Source organism: Gopherus flavomarginatus, chromosome 19 (assembly GCF_025201925.1).
Source record: "Gopherus flavomarginatus isolate rGopFla2 chromosome 19, rGopFla2.mat.asm, whole genome shotgun sequence".
Lineage (NCBI taxonomy): Eukaryota > Metazoa > Chordata > Testudines > Testudinidae > Gopherus > Gopherus flavomarginatus.
Window position 1 is genome coordinate 6,488,580 of NC_066635.1, and position 17,082 is coordinate 6,505,661.

Below are 17,082 nucleotides of genomic sequence, written 5' to 3' on the forward strand. Positions count from 1 at the left end.
CATCTGTGCTGCAGCTGGTGGGATGCGGCCTTCAGAGCGGGGTGCCTAGCTAACAGCCACCACTCTCCAGCTGCCCAGCTCTGACGGCAGCGCAGAAGTAAGGGTGGCAATACCACGATCCTCACCTAAAATAACCTTGTGACCCCCCTGCAACTTCCTTTTGGGTCAGGACCCCCAATTTGAGAAACTCTGGTCTCCCCCTTGAAATTGGCATAGTACAGGGTAAAAGCCGACAAAAGACCAGATTACATGGTCCGTGACGCATTTTTCATGGCCGTGAATTTGGCAGGGCCCTACCCATAGGGCTTACAGTCTAATTTAAGATGTGATACAACACTAGGTGTGATAAGCAAACTGAAGATACAGGGAAGAGAAGAGAAGGCTAAGGGCTTGTTTACACTTACCAGGGGATCGACGTGTGGCGATCGATGCATCAGTGGTCAGTGTAGGAGGTCTAGTGAAGATTGCTCTTCCGTCGACTCCTGTACTCCACCTGAATGAGAAAAACAAGGGGAGTCAATGGGAGAGTGTCTCCTGTCGACATAATGTAGTGTGGACCCCACGGTAAGTAGATCTTAGTACGTCGACTGCAGCTACATTATTCACGTAGCTGAAGTTGCATAACTTAGATCAATCTCCCCCTGTAGTGAAGACAAGGCCTGAGACCTGCAAATACGTGCGTAACTTTACTACCCAAGTGGATGGGACTACATGCAGCAGTAAAGTCGTGCATGAGTGTTGGAGGATTGAGGCCGCAGGTAGAGTTGAGTTTTATTCTTTATTATTAAGCAAAGATGTCTACATATATTAACAAAGATAAATCCCAGCCACCGACCTCTGCAGTCAGTTTCACAGCGACACTGTGGTAGAAATGGGGCTGGAGGAGGAATCTGAAAGAGGACAGGACAGCAGCTTCATGAACTGGTACATGCAGGCAGTTCTGTATCCAAGGGGCAGGATGGAAGAAATCACAAAGGTGCTGATGGGACAAATGAACAAACAGATGATGGCGGCATTGTGCACTGATTTGACTTTAAGGGATATGGATTTACTCTTTCATACTGTCAAATTCTATCCTCCCCCTCGCTGAGGCAGGACTGCAACCTGTTTCTGAATGCCTGGGCTTGAAGGCTGCTCTAAATGATGCTGCTAGATTTGGGCTGAGTGAATTGCTGTTTTAATTTGCAAAAATACTACTAGCTTCTAGATACCACTGGAATTGGCATAGGTAAATAGATAGATACATATGATTTAACACTTACATAGTCATTTACATACATTGGACAAATTCTCAGCTGGTGTAAACTGCTCTAGCGCTACCAATTTACGCTACCTGTGGATCTGTTCCATCCTGTACAAACATCAACTTATTCAGGTCATAGCATGAAAGTGATAAACAAACATCACGTTGCAGAGAAATTAATTCCTCATAGAAAATATTTCAGCTCAGATTGTACTATGTATTGTGTATTGTAAACTCTTCAGGGCAGGGAACCTGTTTGAATATTTCTCTGTAATGCAGCTAGCACACTTTTACTGATCTATAATTAATCCTCAACAAATCACTCCTTATAACACCATTGGTAGGTGGACACAGAAATAGCCTTCATCTTATTTTACAGATAGGGAAATTGAGGCAGGGAAGTTAAGTGGTTCTGTGAAGGCTACATTGAAAATGGCCAGAGGTGAGATTAGAACTCAGGACTGCCTGGTGACCAGTTCACAAGATGAGACAACCTCCTAAAGCAATTTGTTCATAAAGGTTTTAACTTGGAGGAAGCTCTGGAGGCTGGTCAATGAACATTCATCTCCAGAGTCCACCCCGTGACACAGATGTAACCCCAATGACTTAAGGCTGTATGAGGAATAGCTGAGAACAGAGAATACCCTGTGAAGTCGAGGTTGCTGGTTGTTCTGAATGAATGCCTGGGTCAGAGAGTTACAAAGAACCAGAAGACTTGCAAGATTCCAATGTATATTCAGTAAATCCCCCAGAAGGGCCTAATAACCCTGATTCTGCCTACACTATTAAAATAACTCAAAAACATTCAAATGCACCGCTTCATTAAGTCCTGCGCAGGGGCGGCTCCAGACCCCAGCATGCCAAGCACATGCTTGGGGCGGCATGCCGCAGGGGGCGCTCTGCCTGTCGCCGGGAGGGAGGTCCACTGGAGCCGCCTGGCGCCCTCCCGCTACTGACAAAGCGCCCCCGCCCCCCTGGCATGCCGCCCTGCTTGGGGCGGTGAAATTTCTAGAGCTGCCCCTGGTCCTGTGGCCTGGGAGACGAGGTCGTCTCTTCACATTTTCTCCCCTCTCATGTTTCTTGTGGTAAATGGCTTGTGACACATTAAGGGAATATTCTAAATCTGCTTTGACTTGGAGGCTTGTTTTGATTGGCTGCTTAGTATTCTGATAGGTTATCCGGAGATAATCACTCCTTAACTTCAGCAGCGATGAGAGATTCATGCTGATACTTTGATTATCTCCTGCACAACCAGTAGAGGATCTTCAGATCTTCTGTGGCGACAGCCTCATAGGAAGCCCTGCAAGAGGTGCATATGTGCCCCTACCTCTAAATTTGCTGATACCTCAATGTTATTTCTGTTGCGACAATGCCTGATCGCCCCATTCATGGACCAGGACCCCACACTGCTAGAGTGTGGCAAAAACACCGAACAAACAGAAGCATCCTGCCCTAAACAGTTTACAGTCTAATGCCTTGAGCAGAGCCAATGCATTGTGTTTTGCTCACTGCTGCAACACAGCCTCTCATTTAAGCATCTCGGTGACAGTTCTCAGGCCTGAGAAAGAGGAACATTCAGGAAAGCAGGAGCATAAGGGGATCACTGTTTACTGGCCGTATACCCAGACTTTTGCAGCTAGAGTTCAACGGTGGATTCAGCATTCTGCATCCCAACAGGAGGAAAGTTGGACGCCTGAGAAATGGTCCATTAACAGAAAAGACGGGGCGCGAGGGAAGGACTCCAGAGACCCAGCTGGTTTGTGGCGGTGTCGCTCTCCCTTTTACTAGGGGGCTGAGTATCCCGGATGGATTCTGGAGACTCCAGCAGTAACTTCTCCCTAGTCGTAGGTTCCAAAGCCAGAAGGGACCACTGTGACCATCTAGTCTGGCCTCCTGATAACACAGCCCAGAGAACTGCCTCAAAAATTCCTAGAGCAGCTCCTTTAGGAAAACTTGTACCCACTGATGAGTTGTTCCATGTGCAAGCTACTCCTCTCTGAAGGTGGGTTAGCACATCTGGCCTCTGTGTGCCCAATTCCCCCAGGAATTAGAAGGGACTGTGCCATCCCCGGATCTTCAGACTGGGTGTTGAGGGAGAGCTGGCTATAGCTTCCCCCTTGCTGGCCCCCCATTGCCCACTTGCTGAAGACGGTAAAGCCAGCGACAATGCAGCACCGTGCAATGTGAGTTGGGAGAAGGTGAGTGAAAAATGGCAAGCTGAGTCTAATCTCAGATGGGCAGCCCCATGGACGGGCAAAGAATCCTGTGGTTTACATGGTAATGACCAGGAAAGCTGCGACGGGAGCACCACCCTGTAATACAAAGTCAGTGGCAGAATCAGAGAGGATCCAGACAACTTCATATGGTCAGACACACACAGAGAGTAAAATTCACTTCTGGGAAGGAGGCCCCTTGCACCCCAGTAGCCCTTGGATTAATGTAGGTTGCAAAATGCACACGTTACTAATAACAGATTCTTTACTCAGGCAGCTCCATAAGAAGTATAATAGGAATTGAGACTGGTGAGACACCCAGCGAGACAAGGAGACTTTGTTTAATACAAACAAATGTAAGTGAATAAGATAAATGCAACAGAACGATCCCCTGCATTGTGCATTCTCCTAACCTTGTGGAGACCATTAGAAGTGAAGATAAGCTAGAACAGGGGTCTGCAACCTACGGCACACGTGCCAAAGGTGGCACACAAGCCGATTTTTGATGGCATGCACTGCTCTGGGGTTCCGGCTGCTGCCCCGTTGCCAGCCAGGGTCCCGGCCACTGCCCCCACTCAGCCGTCTACCAACCTGGGGTTCTGCTCACCGAGGATGGCACGAGGCTGAGCAAGGCTGGCGGCTGGGACCCCAACTGGCAAGAGGCCGGCAGCTGGAACCCTGGGCCGGCAGCCGGAACCCCAGACCGGCAGCAGGCTGCATGCTACTGGCACCCTAGACCGGCAGCGGCCTGAGCAGGACCAGTGACTGGACCCCAGACGGGCAGCGGGCTGAGTGGGGTTTGTGGCAGGAACCCCAGACAATGATCCCAGGGAAGGATCACACTAAATTGATAAGATCTGCTTTTTAATTTTATTTTAAATTAAGCTTGTTAAATATTTTTAAAACCTTATTTACCTTAAACACAACAATAGTTTATTTATATAATATAGACAGAGAGAGAGAGAGGCCTTCTACAAATGTTAAGGCATGGTAAATCTTAAATTACAGTGAATTTGACACACCACTTCTGAAAGGCTGCCGACCCCTGAGCTAGAAGAACAGGAAGTGGAGATGTGACAGGCCAGGCTTCCGCCATTCTGTCACCCCAATGTGCCCACCAGAGATTGGACTTGCATGTTATTTTATACCCCTTTCATATACACCCACACGTGTCCAGTGGCCATATGTAGATTAAGTCTCAACCCCCTGCCCATGGATGGTATTCCAGGGGCCCATGATTAGGGTTCCGTGTGCTTACGCAAGCGATTTGCATCAATGCATTTCCAATACGCTAAAGCAGTTAACCGGGTGGTTACGTATACCAAAACTCCATTAGAAATATGTTGGTTTTGTTCTTTTGCAGTTGACTTGTTCATCACGAGATATTTATTGCTAAATCCTTTGACCTTAGCACTCATGCTAACACTGACGCTCACTGCTACCTGCTGGGCTCTGTTAGGCCTCAAGCATATTGCAAAGCCTACTATTACATCTAATTCTTCCCTGCTTGTATTACAGCTTTAATATCAACATCTTTAAGCATCCTAGCTTACCTCTAAAATATAATTTAACACAAGCATAAACCTTCCAAGGTCAAGGTCAACAGGGCTGTCTTTGCAGCCTCCTCTTTGGTATCTGACACGAGGGATGGTTACCCTGGAGAGAGCAAGAAAACTATATAAATTGTGTTTTCAGGGTTGTTCCAAGGTGTTCCTGTTCCACTTCTCCTGTCTTCTTGCCAATCCACCCGGTGACCCATCTGGCTCCCTACCTGTCCCCATTCCAACTTCAAAGGACTTTCCCTATGTCCATCTTAAATGTCATCAGCCTTCCATTCTCAGGCATGTCCCAGAATTTACCAGGCATCCCATGATGTGGGGCTATAGGAGGTCACCACTGCACTCACTAGCACTACATGCCTATGGGTGGCAGACATTACAAGAGAGTTTGACAATTGGGATCCTTGTGCAACCGTGCTGGGTACTCCAGGAACAGGCCTTTAGCACAACCGTCTCTGCAAACACCCAGCTACTTTAGCAAGCTGATGTTATTTAGTCATCAAAAACTATCATCTCCTCACACCAGCTCCAGCAGGTCGGCATTACGGGTTTCCCAAGAGGCTGAAAGACTAATTAATTTGCTTGGAGCATCATCTCATTAGCAGATTTTGGAACATTAAGAAGTCCTATGTTGAGGACAGCTTTCCCATCTAATCTATCTGCCAGCATCTGAGCTATCTGCTTAGCTATATCCAGAATCTATTTACTGTATCTAATCCAGTTGCATGCGCTTCCAACTTTCTAGGTATTTATACCCTGCTCATTATTGTGGGTTTTGATCTCCTCATAGGGGAACTTTTCACAACTGTCCCAGGCAGTGCATCCTTAAAATACATTTTATGGACACATTTACAAAAATGTCCCCAGGAATGATAAATCTGAAAAACCCAGAATGCCACAGAACAGAGTAATATGAATGGTACAATACTGGGGTTATGACCGTTGTGAGTCTGCCCATCAGGACAAGCTGTGTGTTGCAACCTCTTTAATTCTCCTGGTCCATTCCAAAGCCATGTGACAGTGCTTTGGTGCAACCAGGGAACATTGCATCCAGGCACCACAGCGTTGTGAGGAGACATCGCAAACACAATGGCATTTTTAGCAGCTTCCCCCAAAGTGATTTTGTGATTGTTGCTTGAGGGAAGTGGGCACGACCCCCACCAAACAGGACAATCCTGGAAATACCCCAGGCTTGTGCTGCATGGGCGTAAACGGATCACCGGCATGAGGAGAAGCTTTCCTTCTCATCACGTGGACAGCATGCAAACTGGCACATTATATGAGGGTACCAGTCTGCTTCTGATGCACATTGATCATTGCGGCAGGCAGGATACCATTTGATGGACAGGTGGTTCGAGCCAGTCTAGCAAAACTTGAATTGGTATGGACATTAGGCTTCTTAATGAGACCACGCCCTTATATCGTGATTGATCCACAACAGCAGCGGGCCTCTTAGCTTCGGATGACAGCCGCCCTCACCGCGAGCTGTTAACTGACCGTGTGTGACGTGGGATGCTGAAACATTTTCCTCTGATCCAAGCTTCACACAGCTGGCAAAGGGAGCCAGAACAGAAATGATACTCTGCATGTACACAGCGCCGTTCCTCCAAGGCCTTCCAAAGCTGGGTGGGTATGATCCCTACGTTACAAGTGAGGGAAACTGAGGCAAGGAGCCGTGAAGAGACTTTTCCAAGGAGTCAGTGGCACAGCTTGGATTCCTGATTCAGAGTCCCTGGCTGTTGCCGATAGCCAACATTATCTCCCACCCTTATTCCTGTTGTTGCCTCCATCTATACACATGGCCCGCGCCAGGCTAGAGTGATACCCTGCTAATTGAGTTAGTAGAACTAATCCTCCGCAAGCCCCCAATCTCAATAGTAATACAACTGCTGTTACCACAGCACAGAATTGCACTGAGGTGGGAGAACTGAGGGCAAGTGAGAAGAGGCATCATCTGCCCGGCTTGCATTGCACCGGAGCACCTGCAGAGCACGGGGCAATAGCACTGAGCTGGCTCCATTTCAGAGCTTCCTCCAAGGAGCCACAGAGGATGCAGAAAATGTGCAACTTGCTCTCTTCCCATCCCGCTCTGGGCCTGCTCCAAAGCCCACTGAAGAAAAGAAAGAGGCCCCTTGATTTCAGGCTCTTCTGGTGATCCGCCCCCCGCAAGGGGAACTGCCTCTTTCAGATGATCCCTGATGAAACACAGAGACTCGCCTCTCGAGGGTGCAGGTCAACGATGAGTGAAAATCATTACACCCAAAGGCTGCTTGATGGCCTGTAAGAAATGAGTCAGGTGGGCTCTGGGTTCACCTCCTTGCACTAAGCGGTTTGCATCACAACTGTGGGCCTTCATGATGGACTAGCCCTGACTCAACAGAGAGGACTGAATTTGCATGGGAGCAGGTCTAGCTTTGGCCTCTTTCTTTGGCTGAGACACTTTGGAGAAGGGGAAATCCTGGGCCTGTGAAAGGTGGGGGGCGGGGATGTGTGCCCCAGCCCAGCCTGTGGAGAAACTCAGGACCGCCCAGAGGGGGGGACAAGTGGGGCAATTTGCCCCAGACCCCAGGCCCCGCAGGGGCCCCCACAAGAGTTTTTCGGGGCCCCTGGAGCAGGGTCCTTTACTCACTCCGGGGGCCCTGGAAAACTCTCACAGTGCCCAGACCCCCGGAGCTTCTTCCGCTCCAGGTCTTCTGCGGCAATTCGGTGACTGGGGGGTCCTTCCACTCCGGGACCTGGCACCAAAGTGCACCGAAGGCCCGTAGCGGGGGGTCCTTCCACCCCGGGACCCGCCACCGAAGTGCTGGGTCTTCAGCGGCGGAGCAGGCTCCCTGAATCCTCTGGGCAGCCCTGGTTAAACTGACCCCTTCCGTTTCGGCTGCTGCCAAGATTCAATCCCCTCTTCCCCCAGTTTGGTTTGGGTCCATGTAAGTAAAGAGTCCGGGCTTGATGCTTCACTCTGTTAGTCCAGGTCGGCACTGGTGTAACTTCACTTAAATCAGGCCTGAAACAGGAGTGACAGGCCCCTAGGGCCGCTGCTGTGTGTGGTGGGTGCATTCAGTGCAGAAAGGAAAAGGGCTCCAGAAAGCATCCCTCAAATTAGGGGCTGAAGTCCTCACCAGAGACAGGAGATGACTGTTGAGAGGGCAGGGAAAGATGAAACACCAGACAACAGTTGTCAGGGACTGCACTTGTCTGTAGATTCACCGGTATGGGACCTTTCATCTGCGGATTTCAAAGCCCTTTGCAAGCATAAATGAATGCAGGCTCCCTGCCGGCCCCCTGAGGTATTTATCATTAGCGCCAGTTTACAGAGGGGGAAGTGCTTTCACCAAAGTCACCCAGCAGGAGACAGAACGCTGCAGTCCTCATTCCCAGGCCCATCTTCTGACCACTAGACTCTTGCCTCCCACCAGGAATCCGCCTCATTCCCCCAGTTTGACCCGGTCAGATAGGACAGATTATTGGCTCTAGTGTTCTAATCTGCAGCTGGATCTAGTTAATGACAGTGGTTTTCTGCCGAATGCTAACGTTAGAGTCACTCTGCTGGCGTATACGGGCCTTGCGTGGCGGAAAAATAGCTCCTGTCCCCTTTTACTGTTAGAGAAACCAACTTGAAAGAAAGAAAGAAAGAAAATGGATTTTTTCAGTCCCATCCCCTTCCTGCAGCGGTTTCTGGTTCAGATTGCTCATTAGAGGGGAGCACTTTGAAGTGAGTTGGGCGGGGGGGGGGTTGTACAGTGCAGAGATAGGGACAGCAGAGTTCAGCAGCTGACACACAGGCAGAGGAGGGGGATGGGGCGAGGCAGAGCTCAAAGACACTAATGCTGTCAGGACTACTTTGCAGCCTTTGATTTGGGTCTGTGCCGGTAAGAGCGGGGGGCGGATTCTTTTGCGCTGAATCTATCACTGTGACTTGCCGGCTCTTCCATTCCTGGTGGGGGGGAGCCTGCATTGAAGGAGATGTGAGAGGTGTAGTCCCCTTTCTTCATGTGTGCTTGGAATCAAAAGGAATTATGCAAAACTCTCACAGGGGGAGTGGGCCCCCTAAGCATCTGAGAGCAACCCACTAAAGCAAGAGACATTGCCACTGAAAGGTGAAATGGGGTAATTAGCTGTCATGGCTTGGAAGGCCTAACACTATTTACTAACAAAGACCCTGCTGCTGCAATCAGATCCACGTGAGCAGACCCCTGTGCCCCTCCAGAGCCCTGTTGGGATTCTGATCAGGGTCTGCCAGTGGAGATCTGACTGCAGGATCAGGGCCTGAAAAAGGAATGCAGCTATCTCCGAGGAAGCCCTGCCCGAGGGATATTACATGCTGGGAAAGGAGGTGTCAGAAATACCCATCAATCTTACTAACTGCAGCTCGGAAGCACTGACTCATCCCATTCTGGGGTGGTTTGCTACAGCTCTGTATTGAAACTTCAGGCATCTCGGGTGAAATTCACCCCATCTGTTGCACTCATGAGGCAGGAATAGACTTTAAGCCAGCTTTGTGCTCACTGCATGCTGGCACTATTGGGACGGTCTGTCCTAGACCCTGGGAAGCAGAAAGCAGCTGTAGTGTATTCGCCCCCCACGCCTCCTCTCTGTCCACCACACTACGGGCTTGTGCAAGATCCACCTGCGGTGGGTTTGCCTCCCATGCAGGGAGTATCCTCAGGGAGCTGTTTTCACCTCCTCGAAAATCCCTGTAGGCCAGACGTGTGGTGTTCAGGGACTGTCTGTAAGTGAGGATCAGCCTCTCTTGGTTCTGAACTTCCCCAGGCAGATCTTTCTGTGCAAATCAACAGACAGGCATGTGCCATCCCCAGTGAGAGTTTGCAGCTGCTGCAGTTAGGGGGAAATAATCATCTTTCGGCTGTAAACAGGGCATATTTGCTCTGTATGTCACCTCAAGAGACTAAATATATATAGACCCTCCTCTGGTCGCATGTTACAGAGACACTTCACCACACACGACAGTGCTGCGGCCATCGGGAAGTGGATGGTTGTCTAGTGCAGAGAGGTCTGAGATGAAAATGCTCTGGCTATTCCCATCTCCTGGCCAAGTATGGGACCAACACCCCAGATGTCCAGCTGGTATAGACCAGGAGCCTGGTCAGCATAAACTCCCTAGAATTAAAGCTTTAAACTGAGTCCTCAGATAAACCCAGGCCTCTCTCTGCCCACTTGACACTGCCACAGTGGCGTAAAGGGCCCTTCCTCTAATGGACAATTCAGGCCCAGGCGTTTAAAAGGCCTCCATCAACCAGGTGGCTAAATAAATGAAACCGTGCTGGAGAGCTTTGTGCTGCTAAGGCATGAATCCCTAGAGGCAGAGGGCCAGCTGGCTGTCAGGGAGGCCTGGCTCCTAGTACGAGCCAGCCCTGGCTCCACTAGGCACAGGGCTGAGGAATTACGTCATTCACCAGAGCTAGGCCCAGCCACTCTTCCCTCCTGGCGGTATGATGGCGATAATGTCGCTGTACCTGCCTCTGGGGGGGCACTGAGGGAAAGATAGCTAATATCTGTACAGCGCGTGGAGCCACAGTGGCTGATTCAAAACGCATTGAAAGCCCTGCAGAGCCACCCCATGACTTCACTAGGCTTCAGAGGGCTGTAGCCCTGCTACGACGCAGCCACCTTTGCCTGCCCTCCCTATTCTGGGCTGCGGTCTGGCAAAAAATAGGGCAGACAGGAACTGTTCCCTTTCACAGCAGCCTCCTGAGGGCTGCCTGTGTTACATTATGTCTGTGCCAAGAAAATTCTGCCCCCTCCAGCTACCAGGCTTTCAGCTGTGGCCAACAGCATCCTGTCTTCCTTTGAATTGGTTTCGGCCTGCTCTTTCGTGTTCTGAACGGGGCACTGCTAAACAGCTGCCACGTCCCACCCCAGAGGTGGCTGCATTACAGTGGCGTGGGAAGTGACCACTGCGAACGATCTGCAGAACATCTTCAGATTCTTTTGGGATGGAGAGCGATGCCTAAATGGAAAGTATTTTTGAATCACGGTAATTAACAAGTTAACAAGGAGAAAATGGTTGTTGGCGGGATCATGCAGCAGGTCCGTGGAACTCATTTCTAAGTCCCACGGAGACATTTCAACAGCCGCTCACTGAAACCTTTGCCCAGCTCTTCTCCTCTGAACTCAACTTGGGGAGGTAAAGTCTTGTGTACACAGGAACATTTTGTTGATATACCCTAAAGTAATTATACCGCTATTTTCCTTCATTCCCTCTTACTGTGGTGTAAGAGTGTCCTCACAATGAGGTATACCTGCACTACTGTGGGCTTGTCTACACTACCAAGTTTTGTTGACAAAACTTATGTCGACACCCAAAAGTCGACAAAACAAAAATCGCCAGAGGGTCCTGATCTTGGCTGGGCCTCTCGGTTCTACTGTCAACCAATCAGCCCAGACGTTGCTGAGTTACACACGCCTCGGTGATTCCCATGTTCTTATGGGCCCCACTGGAGCGCACTCATGCCCCTAAATTGTGCCTCAGCTTCCCACTCCCTGACCCCAACACACAGTCTGTGCTGGGGTCTGGGGCTGGCTAAGGGCCATTCTCAGCCCCGGTAAGGTCCCTTCTGCCTCCAGTGGACTGGAAAGGGAAATCAGCTTCCTTGGCCGAGGAGGGAGGCACCCAGGATCCCTTTGCGTTCTTGCTCTTGTTCTGTTAGCAGGCGGGGGGCGGGGGGTACTCCAGCAGGTTGCCCAGTCACCCTGCATCGTGAGCAGCAATCCCAGTCAGTCTAGCCCCGACTGAAGGCAGCTCGGCAGGGCAGTGGCAAGGTCACTGTGGTTCTCGCTCTCTTTCCTTCACCCCTCTCTTTTGCAGCCTCGAGCTGCTGCAGCCTGGGAGTGCTCTGATCCTTTGAGGACGGACAGTGGAAGACCCAAGCTGAGACCTCTGAGACTTCATTACATCCCAGATACCTGACTGCATCCATACACCTGCTTCCTCCTCCCCCTTCCTCAGCCCCTGGGGCTCCAGTGTATTGGAGCTGGGCACATGTAGGTCAAGTTCCCCCCCGCCCCCGCCCCGGCCTCGCCGGGCAGCCCCAGAAGCACTGTACGCTGTGCTGTGTGAGTCAGAGCTCAGCCTGCCCTCTGCGGCTGGCTTTCCAGCCAACCCTGTAGCCCAATCTCTAATTAAAATGTTAAACACCTTGTAAATTACATAGCAACATGCGTTGGCAGATGACTTGGCAGTAACAAAGTGGGAGAAAGGGAGGGAGAGAAATACATTTTTTAATATTCCCTAGCAGCGACCTCTGGGGAAGGTGAGAGGGATCTAGACCCCCTTTATACCATAGGGATGATCATTCTGGGAAATGTTCTGCCATCTGTTCTTCTCGATAATTATACCATGCCCATTACAGGGGCATCTGAATGGCTGACTGCTCAGCTGGGACAGGGAGGGGAGTGGTATACCGAGATAGAGATGGCTACATATGAGAAGAGGTAGATAACAGAGAAAGATAGAGAGAGCGAGCCTTAAAATCGATGTTATTCCATGCCTAATTACATAGCTTGGAAGACAGACACAAACCCATTTGGTATTTACCATAGCTCCTTTCCTCTGGTCCCCTCAAAGCATTGTGTGAATAATTAACTCAACTCCCCCTCCAAAGGAACCGAGACTGTACCAGGCCATGCAGTGAGTCAGCAGAGTCATGTCACTCTTACAGTGCGGAGTTAAAGAAAAGAGACTAGATTTCAGGGGACAGCTAGAGTAGAACCCAGGAGTCCTGCCTGCTAGTTCCTTGGAGCCAGACTTCCCCTGCCCTCTGATCCCCAAGCAGCACTCAGATGATAACTAGCCAGTGCATAACGACACAGCAATTGCCCGGGCGATAACTCCATTCTGCAATTGTGCACATCAGCTGCTAGGTTACCGCAAGGGCTGGGGATCGGCTGTTTAACAAGAAGCCGAGGGCAATGTGATTCAGCAACAACTCACTGCCCCTCACTCACACCCTGAATGGGGCCAGGTGTCCCGGGAGGCAGTCTTGTGCCCCCCACCCCCGCCCCCATGTGCTGAGGCAATACAGACCGCTCTGAGAAATGCCACAGGGAGAAGCCATGGGATCTGGGCATCGGTGCTATGACCCCATGGAGTGCATCTTCCAACAGTACAGGCTATCCCCAGTCTGCCCAGAGGAGTCTGGCCCAGTCTGTCTTAGGAGAGGCAGAGGACTTTAGAGATGGAGCTCGGAGAAGGGTAGTTAGGTCATCAGAAGGCCCCTGTGTTCCTCCTGGCAGGACCCTGGCCTCAGCCCAGCCATGCAGTCAGACACAGGCTGCTGGCTGGCTTCCACTTTAAGGGACGAGACAGTGAAGAAACTCCGACCCCTTAACTGCTGGGGCTGGTCCCGTCACAATCAGCTCCCTGCAGCCTACACCACACCCCTCCGGGAGCCGAAGCCAAGAGAGATGAGACAGCCGCTGGTGTGACTAGACAGAGTGGGATGGCTGAGGCCCTGATCCGCGTTGAAGTGAAATGCCTCCTTTGGCTTCCCCTGAGTCTGCATCCCTCACACGGAGCCCCTTGGACTGGAAAGCCAGCTCCCTCCGAGCCATGTCCCCAGCACCACACGCTTAGCATCCTCCATACAGGGTGCAGGCTGATCTCCTCTGGCGGCCAGACCCTAGGACATGGCAAACACCTTCTGTCTCAGGTGCTGGGCTGGGCTGCTGGCTGGGGGGCATCTCCTCCAAACACAGGCCTTCCCTTGTGCCTCGATACTAAGGAGATGGGGGTATTAAAAAAGAAATTAGATAGATAGATAGATAGATGCTAGGTGTGTATGGAGATAGATAGCTAGATAGATCACTGTTATAGCTGGAGCAGTGCAAAGCAATGGAGCTGCCGCTCCTTTAACAATCCCAGGCAAGCCGTCCCCAGCACAAACCCTAGCCCTGCATGTCCCCCCTGCAGCATGTGACTTCACGAGGGCTCTGGAAAGCACGCTCCCGGTGGCCCCCCAAGCCGAGGGAGCTTTAATAATTAAGCAGGCGAGTCAGAGCCCAGATGTCAGCTCTTATTTAAGGAGCTGCTCTAAATACCGCAGAGGCAGCACTTCAAGCATGTCTAAAAAAAGACTCCGGATGCCTTGCTCACTCCAGAAGCAGCCTCCTGTGCTCTGTCAGGCTGGCAGGCAGCGCAGCACCAGTCAGGGCCATGACAAGGCAATTGGCATCAGCCGGCGGGCTGGGGTGGGATCAGGGCTGGGTGTGGCTGGCTGGGGAGGATGTTCCCATGGGAGGTACTGAGGAGTACAGAGGATGCTGCATTGTAGCCTCTCTTCTCCCTGCCCCACCCCAGCCAATCCAGTCCCCATCCTCTCATCCACCGTGGCTCAGGGAGGGTGGGGGGTGGGAGAGTGGCGTTTGGAGGGGAAAGCCCCAGGGGGTACACGAAGGCATTACCTCTCCTCTGCTCCACCTGCACTGTCGCTTCCTTCCCTTCATCTGTAGGGGTCCGACCTGCAAGCCACCCTCACCCTGATGCCCAGGCCAGGCCAGCATGTGAAAGGGACCGATGCTCTCTGCTGGAAAAGCTCCCTCCAGCCATTCTCCCCAAAGACATGGTGCCACGGCTCACCAGTGCAAGCAGGCATGTGGCAGAAGCTAGCAAGTCCACCCTCCGCTGGGTGGAGACGGGCCTACCACATGCACGCTGGGAGCCCTGAGCCTGCAGAGCCTCTGCTTTGAAGCAACGCCAGGGAACAGGGCAGGGCAGACGTTCTGAGTAGGCACAGTTTCAGCCTGAGGCAGAGTAAACCCAGCAGCACCAGGGGTTTGCAAAGGGGAGGCAGCTCCTCTTTCCCAGATGCCACTTGTAGTCGTGTTACCAGGGTGCAGGATGCTACCAGCCCATCCAATCCCTCCGGCCACTGAAATACCACCTCCACCTCCCACCCCAGCGCAGTTGCTTACATGTAAATAAATCACCCTCCGGGGGCTATGTGGGAAGAGTCTGGCCTGTTCTCTGTAGCCCACAGACACTAGAGTGACCAGATGTCCTGATTTTATAGGGACAGTCCCGATTTTGGGGTCTTTTTCTTGTATAGGCTCCTATTACCTCCCACTCCCGTCCCGATTTTTCACACTTGTCTGGTCACCCTACCAGAAACCCCCATTAATATCTTTCTCCTCAGATCACCAGTGGATGCCACAATACACCACTAAAGTCACTATGCTGCTTATTCTGATGGGTTCTCTGCTCTCCCCATGTCACCAGGCCAACCTCCCAAAAGCCTCAGTCACTTAGGGTGACCAGATGCCTGGACAGTGCCGATATTTGGGTCTTTGTTTTATATAGGTGCCTATTACCCCTCATTCCGTGTCTTGATTTTTCACACTTGCTGTCTGGTCACCCTACAGTCCCACAAGGCCCCAGGCTCGGCCGCAGGGTAAGCTCTGTTGCCTCCCTTTGCTAATATTTCCCTATCAGCCAGAAGTCATTTTAACTAAATCTATTTTTAAAATTCACATAACCATTTCCCTAACAGGACCCATGTTCTGCTGGCCTCCGTGAGGCCCCACTCGCTCCCTTCTGCGGGGGACTCAAGGCCCCTCTAGCCAGCTGGCGTTACAACCTCAAAGCCGTGGGGTGTCTATACAGTCAGGTTTGGTCTCAGCACTGTGATGGTGGATCTTGTCTCTGGAACAGCCTGCAGCCTTCCAGCCTTATCAGCAACACGAGCGTCGCATGTAACTTCCTTGGATCCAACCCTGGGGCACAACAGCACTTGGCTGCTTGTGCCCTAACCAAGTTCATTTGCACAAAAAAGGAGGGGGGGGATTTTTCAGCCAGACTCAGTGTAGAGTTCTGCACAGCTAGTCACTGCGTTCAAGCAAAAGCACTTGGTAAGTTGTTACTTATGGCCCTATCCACAACATAAGGGGGGTAGGGATAGCTCAATGGTTTGAGCATTGGCCTGCTAAACCCTGGGTTGTGAGTTCAGCCCCTGAGGGGGCCACTTAGGGAGCTGGGGCAAAAATCAGTGCTTGGTCCTGCTAGTGAAGGCAGGGGGCTGGACTCCATGACCTTTCAGGGTCCTTTCTAGTCCTATGAGATAGCTATATATACATATAACCACTGGCTAAATCAACACTCTTGTCCACATGGAACATGCTGAATAACTGGTGAATCTTCCTCCTGCACCGTCTGGCACATGCTCTGGGTCCTGGAAGTGGTCAGACATCAGTGTCACTCCAGTAAAGGCAACAGAGCTATGGCCTCTGGATGTTTCGTTACATGGCATGGTGCCCCTCCCTATGCCACTGTAATCAGAGATCAAATCCTGCCTCCTGCCATAACACTCCCTGATTAGCTATCCCAGAGTGCACTCGCTCAGGCAATGCCTCACCCAAGGGAGCTTTATTTGCTGTGTGTAATGAATACCAGGGGCCTTACCTGGCTATGGGACCCAGGAACTGCAGGCAGGTTTAAAATGCTGGGATCCTTCTTTGCTGGGCATAACATTCACACCACTATCTGGACAGCCGTGACCTCCCCAGTGCTCCTTCTCCAGAGAAACTGGTGTGACGATGTGGTTCTGGCAAGACCCAACTGAAAGTGCCAATTTAGGACCAATTGCTCAAACAGGGCAGTTACAGCCCTAGGCTGGAGTTTTTCCACCTCTAAGGCAAACCAAACCAGCCAGACAAAAATGACTTCGGTTTCACCCCACTGGCTAACCACAAGTCACACAAGCAATTTCCTTAGACACTCCAGTCTCCCACTATCACCACCAGTGCCACCCGTCCTTGGGATGAATGGTTATGAAAACCAACACCCCAGTAAATGAAAAAGGTTCTCTCGATCCCAAAGGACCAAGCCCCAGACCCAGGTCAATATACACATCAGATCTTACCCACAAATCACGCAGTTGCCAATCCTTTAGAATCTAAAATCTAAAGGTTTATTCCTAAAAGGAAAAAGGTAGAAATGAGAGCTAGAATTGGTTAAATGGAATCAATTACATACAGTAATGGCAAAGTTCTTAGTTCAGGCTTGTAGCAGTGATGGAGTAAACTGCAGGTTCAAATCAAGTCTCTGGAACATCCC